The 9,579-nt window shown below is 40.4% G+C and overlaps 1 long non-coding RNA gene across 1 annotated transcript; it reads left to right on the plus strand.

Annotated features, from left to right (window-relative positions):
- Window positions 1–2,318: 2,318 nt before the first annotated feature.
- Window positions 2,319–9,237, plus strand: LOC132761607 (uncharacterized). The gene is made up of 3 exons (XR_009629973.2): window positions 2,319–2,454; window positions 5,030–5,162; window positions 8,402–9,237. It is a non-coding gene; the product is annotated as an uncharacterized lncRNA (long non-coding RNA).
- Window positions 9,238–9,579: the final 342 nt, after the last annotated feature.

Raw genomic sequence — 9,579 nt, forward strand, 5'->3', positions numbered from 1 at the left:
TCGACCTTTGTAGCCCAAAAGACATTTGCATCTGTCAAGTAGGAAATTTAGGTACTGCTTTATACAAGGAGGCTAATTTAACTAATTCATGATGCCATAAAATCTTCCAGCAGTGTGCAGAAGAATGAGGAAGTACTCAATCAAAGGACTCAGTGTCACAAAAGCTCCCCCTGTGGTCAGAATCAAGCCAGAATCGAGCATATCCACATGAAGCTGGAAAAGCTGTAATGTTAAATTGCCTCTGTGTCTCTTTATATATGTTGTATGTCTAAATGACATTGAATGTTTGCCATGTATATGTGCATTGTAATCCACCCTGAGTCCCCTGCGGGGTGAGAAAAGTGAAATATAAATACTGTTAATAAATAAATAAATAAAAACATTAAAACACATTATTAAAATCATGCAATCCAAGGAGATAGTCAAAAGTCACCCTGGTTGTTATTGAACATAATTCCACTTTACTTATTGCACTGTACTATTGGCTAAAGGCTTGATCCCAGAGCTTTCTGAAGGTCTGGAGGGAGGGGACTGACCTGATTTCACTGGGGAGGGAGCTCCATAGCCAAAGGGCTACCACTGAGAAGGCCCTGTCCCTCATCTCCAGCAACCGTACCTGAGAAGGAGGTGGGACGGAGAGCAGGGCCTCCCCAGATTACCGTAATTTCTGAGATTAATGACATGATAGATACAGTTACATATTTGAAAGGATTTCATAAAGGAGCCAGTTTGTTGTCTTCTGCTCCAGACTCTGGGAACTGGAGCAATGGATTCAGAAAATAGGATGCGAAGTTATATCTATAATAATAATAATAATAATCTTTATTTATACCCCGCCATCATCTCCCCCATGAAGCCAAGCCCAAACAACAAATTACAAAAAAATAAAGTACAAATTACAATAAAATAAACAACATCACAGTAAAGTACAAAACATATAAATGTGATAAACAATATACAAAAAAACATAAAAAAGGCAATAAACCAAACATAATGCCAGTGAGTGGGCTGCATGTACATAAAATGATTTAAAAACTCAGGTTGAGATGAAGGAGCAGAATTATATGTAAGTGAGAGCTCGTAGAGAGACAGGGTGATAGACTGACCTTCGTACAAGGGGTGTGTGTGTACTCCTAGGACAAGAAATCTAGAGAATTTCCTGATGATAATAGCAGTTCAATAGTGGAATACACTGCCATGGAATGTGGTAGAAATTCCTTTTCTGGAGGCTTTTAAACAGAGGCTGGGAAGCCATCTGTCAGGAGTGTGTTGATTGTGTCTTGCCGCATGGTAGAATGAGGTTGGACAGGATGGCATTATTTGTTTGTTTGTTTGTTTATTTATTTACTGTATTTGTATACTGCCCTTCTCAGCCTTCCAGCGACTCAAGGCGGTTTACAAGGCAAAATTCAATACCATAGAAAAACAAATACAATATAAAAAGCATTAACATCCATAAAATCATAACAATAACAATAAAACATAACTCAATAAATTCTCATTAAAAGAATTGTCCAGTCTCATCGTGTAATTGTTCCAATTCCTATGGCCATTACTCAATATTTGCAAATGCTTGCTCGAATAGCCATGTCTTGAGTTTTTTCTGATATGTTATGAGTGAAGAAGCCAATCTGTTCTATAGCCGAGGGGCCACCACTGAGAAGGCCCTGTCTCTCGTCCCCGCCAGAAATACTTGTGATGAAGGCGGGACCGAGAGCAGGGCCTCCCCAGATGATCTTAAAGTCTTTGATGGTTCATAAGGGAGGATGCATTCGGACAGGTAAGTTGGGCCAGAACCATCAATACTATGATTCTAAATTAGTATTCTGATTTTATTTTATGCTGTCCTAAGGTCTTTCAATACAGAGTGAGATAGAAATATTGTATTGTAGTATGCAAGTAAAATGTTGCATGCTATCACTTTTTACCCTTTGAATATCTGCTGCCCAAGGCAGCCTCCTCATTCTTCACCATAACAGAAACTGCTGACCATAGGTCTGAAAACAAGCTGACTGAAAGTCTTCTTTGCCAAGATCAGTGATAACCTTTTTTCTAGAGTTTTGGATGTTTTACGAGAACAGTCCACCTGCAACTGAGCAAAAAAAATGACATCAGTACTTGGCTATATGCCACAGTGAACAATATTACAGTCATACTTGTTTTGCACGGGGTCAAAGGAAGTGCATTCCAATATTTGGACATCACTGGAATTTGTGGTAAGAAAGGGGAGTGACATACCTTTCCCAACATCCCCTCATGGTCAGAATGTTCCCAAAAGTGTGTTGTAATTCTCTGGGAATCATATATAAAAAGACCCCTTTCCTTCGGGCATCTCATCCTGACTTCAAACTCTTTTCACAAGAGCATAGCAAGGACCAGAGCATCAAGCAACAACGATGAGGACTCTTTTCGTTCTATTTGCTGCCTTCTTACTTGTTCTTCAGACAGTTCCAGGTAAGTGATTGATGAACGTGAATGGAGAAGATGAGGTACAGAACATAAGGGTTTGATTTAATGGCAATGTTGTGTGGAATCCTATTGGTTAATTCCAATGAGAAGGTTTCTTAAATTAATATCCGACCAATCAGAGTATGGAATAGAAGTGTCTGCTAATTTATTTATTTATTTATTTATTTATTTACTTCATTGATTCACTGTTCAGTGAATCAATTCTTACATTGTAAGTTAACACATGAGTAAATCTAATTTAATGATGTTACTCTAGTCCAGTGGTTCTCAACCTGTGGGTCCCCAGGTGTTTTGACCTACAACTCCCAGAAATACCACCCAGTTTACCAGCTGTTAGGATTTCTGGGAGTTGAAGGCCAAAAACATCTGTGGACCCCAGGTTGAGAACCACTGCTCTAGTCGTTAGCTATGGATCAAATGGATCATGACCTATAAAGACCTATAAATGAGTGCATTATTATTGACATGGTTGTAGGTCATTGTAAACTGAGCATGAGCCATCCCAAAGATGATTCAGATATTAATCAGTTGCTCCTAGGGCTTCATCAAACTGGTGCTATAAAGAGGACATCCTAAATCTTTGTCATCTTCTGCTGCCCACAGAATTCTGGGAAATGTCATTTTCAAAGGTGAGAAACTCTGTCGTTGAGAATTCCAAAGGCCTCACCCTAAACTACATTTCCCATCATTCAGCAGGCAGCAGAAGACACCAAGAATGCAGGAGTGCCTGCTCTGAAATGGTAGTCTGATGAAGCCCCTGGTTGATTGGTTCTCAACCTGTGGGTCCCCAGATGTTTTGGCCTTCAACTCTTAGAAATCCTAACAGCTGGTTAACTGGCTGGGATTTCTGGGAGTTGTAGGCCAAAAACATCTGGGGACCCACAGGTTGAGAACCACCTAACTAGTTGCTTTCACATATCAGAGTCTTATGGAGTGCCTACCTCAAGCAAGAGTTTTTTTGATGCCATCAAAAGATTCTCTGTTGTTGGTTATTTAATTTATTATGATTTCATTTTACTGCTATGAAGAGATAAAGGCAATTGTGAGCTTTTTAATGTTTCCATCTCCCAAGAATATGACCAATGTATCTTGGGCATGATGTATCTTGACTTCGGGATGCTGCCATTCTTTGATTACCTATTTATAGAAACTAACTAAAAATATTGGTTTGGCTCTGCTCTCATACATTGGCTAAGTGGAGTCATTTTTAATTTCCCTGTGTACAAAAAATGTGACTATGTCATACTTTTCAGTCTCGAAGAACGGTGAAGTTACATATCCTCTGAACAAGGAAAGCTTGTAATAGGTTCACCTTTGGGTTACCATAAGTCAGAAATGACTTTAATGAACACAACAGCAGCATAATATCATTTGCCTGTATCATGCACCAATTTTCAGTCTTTGGTAAGCCAGGTGTTTTGGACTGAAGACTCCAGAAGCCCTAGCCAGCTTGACCAATGGTAGATGACGTCATCTGTTGGGGGTGCTTTGAATGTGATTTACCTGCTTCTTGGCAAGGGATTGGACTGGATGGCCTCTGAGGTCTCTTCGAACTCTATGATTTTATGATTCTATGAGTCCAAGTCCGAGAGAAAGTTTGAGAGTTACTCCATTAGAGCACAAGAGATTAAGTCCTTGCACTGAAATAGACCCAATCAAAAAACCAATACAGGAAAGATGAGAGACAATGTAGATTGGCCAACAAAGCAGGAAATCTCCAGTTCAAACTGATAGCTCCTTAAGCTGTTCTTCATAACATTTGGTTTCCAGACCTTTGGTCATCCTCCTTGGGAAACTTTTTGACTTCTCAATATTTTTCTTGAGCTATAGTGGCCAGAACTGGACCCAATATCCTAGGTGAAATCTGACCAAAATGGAAAAGAGTGGAACTGACCTATAAATTCATGTACAATATAGGTCCAGGCTAAAAGAAGAACAGTAGCTCCCTTTACAAGGCCACTAAAGATCTATGATCATGTGGAGAGTCCATTCTTTCCCACTACACTCCCAGTTTCATTTGATGGAAACAAGAGAAAACCTACAACAATCAAAACAAAGGGGCTTCTAAGATTCCTTCTATACTGCCAGATAATCCAGTTCAAAGCAGATATGGAATTTATATGGCAGTGTAGAAGGGGCCTCAGGCCCTTCCACACTCATATAACCCAGAATATCAAGGCAGGCAAACCACAATATCTGCTTCAAACTGGAATATATGAGTCCAAACTGCCATATAATCCAGTTCAATGTGAATTTTATATAGTTGTGTGGAATGGACCTCAGTGGAAGCTCTCAGAATTTGGAAATATCTCCCAAAGGAGGCTTGCAATCCTTGCTCTTCTTTAGTCAGCAAGTTAAAAATTATGAAATTCATAATTTTTTTTACCAAGCTTTACTATTACCCTAGGCTTTGTCTACACTGCCACATAATGCAGCTTAAAACTGCATTATATGACAGTGTAGATGGGACTCGGTATCACTCACACAACTCACTCCATTAATCCCAAAGTGAAATTCAAAAGGAGCTCTTTCTCTTTCTCTCTCCCATTTTCTGTAACAGGAAATGCTGATCCTGCGCCTGATACAATGGAGTGCAAGATGAGTCAGGGATTCTGCAAATACGGAGCATGCCCTGGAATTACACAGCCTACAGGAGGGACTTGTCAATGGGGAACCCTTGTGTGCTGCAAATCGTAAGTCAAGTCTCACTGGCCTAAATTTAATTGCTAGTCTCAATGAGAGTAAATGAATGGAATCAACTGTCAAAACAGCTGAGAGGTTCTGCAGAAGAAAACTGGAGGACATGGATCTGCAGGCAGGTTGCTGTCTGAAGAGAAGGGCCTGACAGAATTTGGCTTCTAGTTCCCATCCAGTTGCTCACCTACACATTGTGTACATGGAAAATGGAAAACATTTGGCCAAATATCAAAGTGTCATCTAGATGGAGAGTTAGATTAATGAGGAAGTACACACAAGCAAGGAGAGCCTGCAGCATTTTGCGTTTATATATTAGAGCACCTTATATTTCCTGCTTCTTGGCAGGGGGTTGGACTGGATGGCCCACAAGGTCTCTTCCAACTCTATGATTCTATGATTCTATTATTTTACCTGAGGTTTGTCATTGCCTGCTGCTGAGTCATAGAATCATAGAATCAAAGAGTTGGAAGAGACCTCATGGGCCATCCAGTCCAACCCCCTGCCAAGAAGCAGGAATATTGCATTCAAATCACCCCTGACAGATGGCCATCCAGCCCCTGTTTAAAAGCTTCCAAAGAAGGAGCCTCCACCACACTCCGGGGCAGAGAGTTCCACTGCTGAACGGCTCTCACAGTCAGGAAGTTCTTCCTCATGTTCAGATGGAATCTCCTCTCTTGTAATTTGAAGCCATTGTTCCGCGTCCTAGTCTCCAGGGAAGCAGAAAACAAGCTTGCTCCCTCCTCCCTGTGGCTTCCTCTTACATATTTATACATGGCTATCATATCTCCTCTCAGCCTTCTCTTCTTCAGGCTAAACATGCCCAGCTCCTTAAGCCGCTCCTCATAGGGCTTGTTCTCCAGACCCTTGATCATTTTAGTCGCCCTCCTCTGGACACATTCCAGCTTGTCAATATCTCTCTTGAATTGTGGTGCCCAGAATTGGACACAATATTTCAGATGTGGTCTAACCAAAACAGAATAGAGGGGTAGCATTACTTCCTTAGATCTAGACACTATGCTCCTATTGATGCAGGCCAAAATCCCATTGGCTTGTTTTGCCGCCACATCACATTGTTGGCTTATGTTTAACTTGTTGTCCACGAGGACTCCAAGATCTTTTTCACACGTACTGCTCTCGAGCCAGGCATTGTCCCCCATTCTATATCTTTGCATTTCGTTTTTCCTGAGGTTAAGAGAGTGGGACTTGTCCAAGTTGCATTTCCAGGGCAGAGTAGAGGTTTATACCTAACCTCCCTGAGTCCCAATTCAACACTCAAAATACTATATTACATACATATTTTTAATGTTTATATATTCACATAATATATTCATGTCCCGGCATTGAATATTTGCCATTTGTATGTTGTGCTTCACCCTGACTCCCCTACGGGGTGAGAAGGGCAGAATATAAATGGTTTAAATAAAATAAATAAATTAACTCCTATACATCTTCAGGATCTATTATTGAAGGCTTTCATGGCCAGAATCACTGGGTTGTTGCAGGGCTTTTGGGCTGTATGTCCATGTTCTAGAACAGTGGTTCTCAATCTTCCTAATGTTGCGACCCCTTAATGCAGTTCCTTATGTTGTGGTGACCCCCAACCACAACATTATTTTTGTTGCGACTTCACAACTGTAATTTTGCTAATGTTATGAATCATAATGTAAATATCTGATATGTAGAATGTATTTTCATTCACTGGACCAAATTTGGCACAAATACTCAATACACCTAAATTTGAATACTGGTGGGGTTGGGGAGGGGATTGATTTTGTCATTTGGGAGTTGTGGTTGTTGGGATTTATGGTTCATTTAAATTAAAAGAGCATTCTGAACTCCACCAACAATGCAATTGAACCAGACTTGGCACACATAACTCTCATGACCAACAGAAAATACCGGAAGGGTTTGGTGGGCATTGACCTTGAGTTTGGGAGCTGTAGTTCACCTACATCCAGACAGCACTGTGAACTCCAACAATCATGTATCTGAACCAAATTTGGCACAAATACTCAATATGTCCAAATGTGATCACTGGTGGAGTTTGGGGAAAATAGACCTTGATGATCGGGAGTTGTAGTTGCTGGAATTCATAGTTCACCTGCAATCAAAGAGCATTCTGAAGCCCACCAATGATACAATTCAGCCAAGCTTCCCACACAGAACCCCCATGACCAACAGAAAGTACTGTGTTTTCTGATGGTCTTTGGCGACCCCTCAGACACCTCCTCGCGACCCCCCCCAGGGGTCCCGACCCCCACGTTGAGAAACACTGTTCTAGAAGCATTCTCTCCTGACATTTCACCTGCATCTATGGCAGGCATCTTCAGAGGTTGTGAGGTCTGTTGGAAACTAGGAAAATTGGGTTTATATGTCTGTGGAAAGTCCAGGGTGGGAGAAAGAACTCTTGTCTGTTGGAGGTAGGTGTAAATGTTTCAACTGGCCACCTTGATTAGCATTTGATGGCCAGACAGTTTTTAGGTGTGGCTTGTCAAGGTGACTAATTGAAACATTTGCACCTACCTCCAACAGACAAGAGTTCTTTCTCCCATCTGGGAATTTCCACAGATATATAAACCCAGTTTTCCTAGTTTCCAACAGACCTCACAACCTCAGAGGATGCATGCCAGAGATGCAGGCAAAATGTCAGGAGAGAATGCTTCAATAACATGGCCATACAGCCTGAAAAACCTACAACAACCCAATCTTTAGGATCATCATAGATGAAATATGACCTTCTCCCAGTGGCCTTTCCATCTGAACAACTTTAAGGGCCATACGAAAGACATTTCTGTAGCACCACTTCTGGGCTGGTGACCCATTTCCTCTTGTATCTCCTCCAAATTATATGGAAGGAATTGGGTGCCTGGCCATATTCTAGCAATAGTTTCACATAAGGCGGTTATGAGCAGCCCCAAAGCTGGGAGTCAATTCACCAGCACCCCCAAGAATAATGTTTCCTAAACAGAAAATGCTGTTCTCGATGTGAAGCATCCATGAACAAATTTTGCACAGTTCCAAACTATAAAAAAGTTTGAAAAAATACTGTTTTTTTAAATATTTTCTTGCAAGAAAAGAAAATTGTTAAAATTGCAAGTTTCCTTTGGAAAAAAAAGTACTTAGTGAAAAATAACATCCTTGCATAATATATGTTTTACAACTGTGTGTGAAGACCAAAGAAAAAGTGTTGTTGATCAGATTTGGCTATTACTTATCCATCTTGTTTTTCTCATAGACCTTTTAGAAACTGAGATTCTGGGGAAATTTCTGCCTACTTCGTGACCTTGGATTATAGACAAGAATGAAGAACTCACTATTCTTGAAGATTTAAAATATTGCGGAAAATTAAAGGAACATCACTCCTTGCCATTCTTGCCTCCAATCTCCCCCTCCTGCTTTTTACACGCACACACTTTGGCCCCTTGGAGAAGCCTCCTAACATCTTGCAATCTATTTAATACATTACTCCTAACCGAGTTGCAGTTTTATACATAGACTCTTGGAACCCAAACAAGCATTTGAAAATGATTAACGAAATCATGGCACTGAGCTGTAAACCGAAAACTACAAATTATGCTCAAGTAAAAGGAAGGAGAGAAAGGACAGTTATTTAGGAACATCAGGTTTTTGGGAAACTTGGGGAAAAAAACCTCCTTGCCTTTATATATTAGAGCACCTTAAATTTTTGATTTGATATTTGAAAAGATATGAAAGAGTGTTACTATCTCTTATGAAAATGCATATCTTTTGACAATCCACTAGTTAATTCACCTTCAAATCTGCCTTCTCTTTTTTGTTTCTATGCACTTGGCACACAAGGCCTCTTCCTCATATGGTTTAGTACTGTTTCACCATCTATGTGATGTATAATCCTTGACCTTTTGATCTCAGATGCCTTTCTGAGGAAAAGACACACATATTTGGATTTAAAAAACATTCTGAGTGTTATGAACATGACCTTTTTATTTGTGACATAAAATTATCACTGAATGAATTTCACATTTGCCTGTCACTATTTTGAATTCTGTTAACACCTTAATGAAATGTAATTAAAAGCATCTCCAACAACAACATTGTGCAGGTTCATTCCTTTGGTTTCTAGTAGTTTGGTCACACAACAGTTGGATGATTGTATTGTCGAAGGCTTTCATGGCTGGAATCACTAGGTTCTTGTGGATTTTTTTTCGGGCTATATGGCCATGTTCTAGAGGCATTTTCTCCTGACGTTTCACATGCATCTATGGCAAGCATCCTCACTACCTCTGAGGATGCTTGCCATAGATGCAGGCGAAACGTCAGGAGAAAATGCCTCTCGAACATGGCCATATAGCCCGAAAAAACCCACAAGAACCTAGTTGGCTGATTCCTTCTGCTTCTCCGACTCTATCTTTAAAACGGAGAAGAGGAAATTTC

The sequence above is a fragment of the Anolis sagrei genome, chromosome 1 (genome assembly GCF_037176765.1).
Source record: "Anolis sagrei isolate rAnoSag1 chromosome 1, rAnoSag1.mat, whole genome shotgun sequence".
Classification (NCBI taxonomy): domain Eukaryota; kingdom Metazoa; phylum Chordata; class Lepidosauria; order Squamata; family Dactyloidae; genus Anolis; species Anolis sagrei.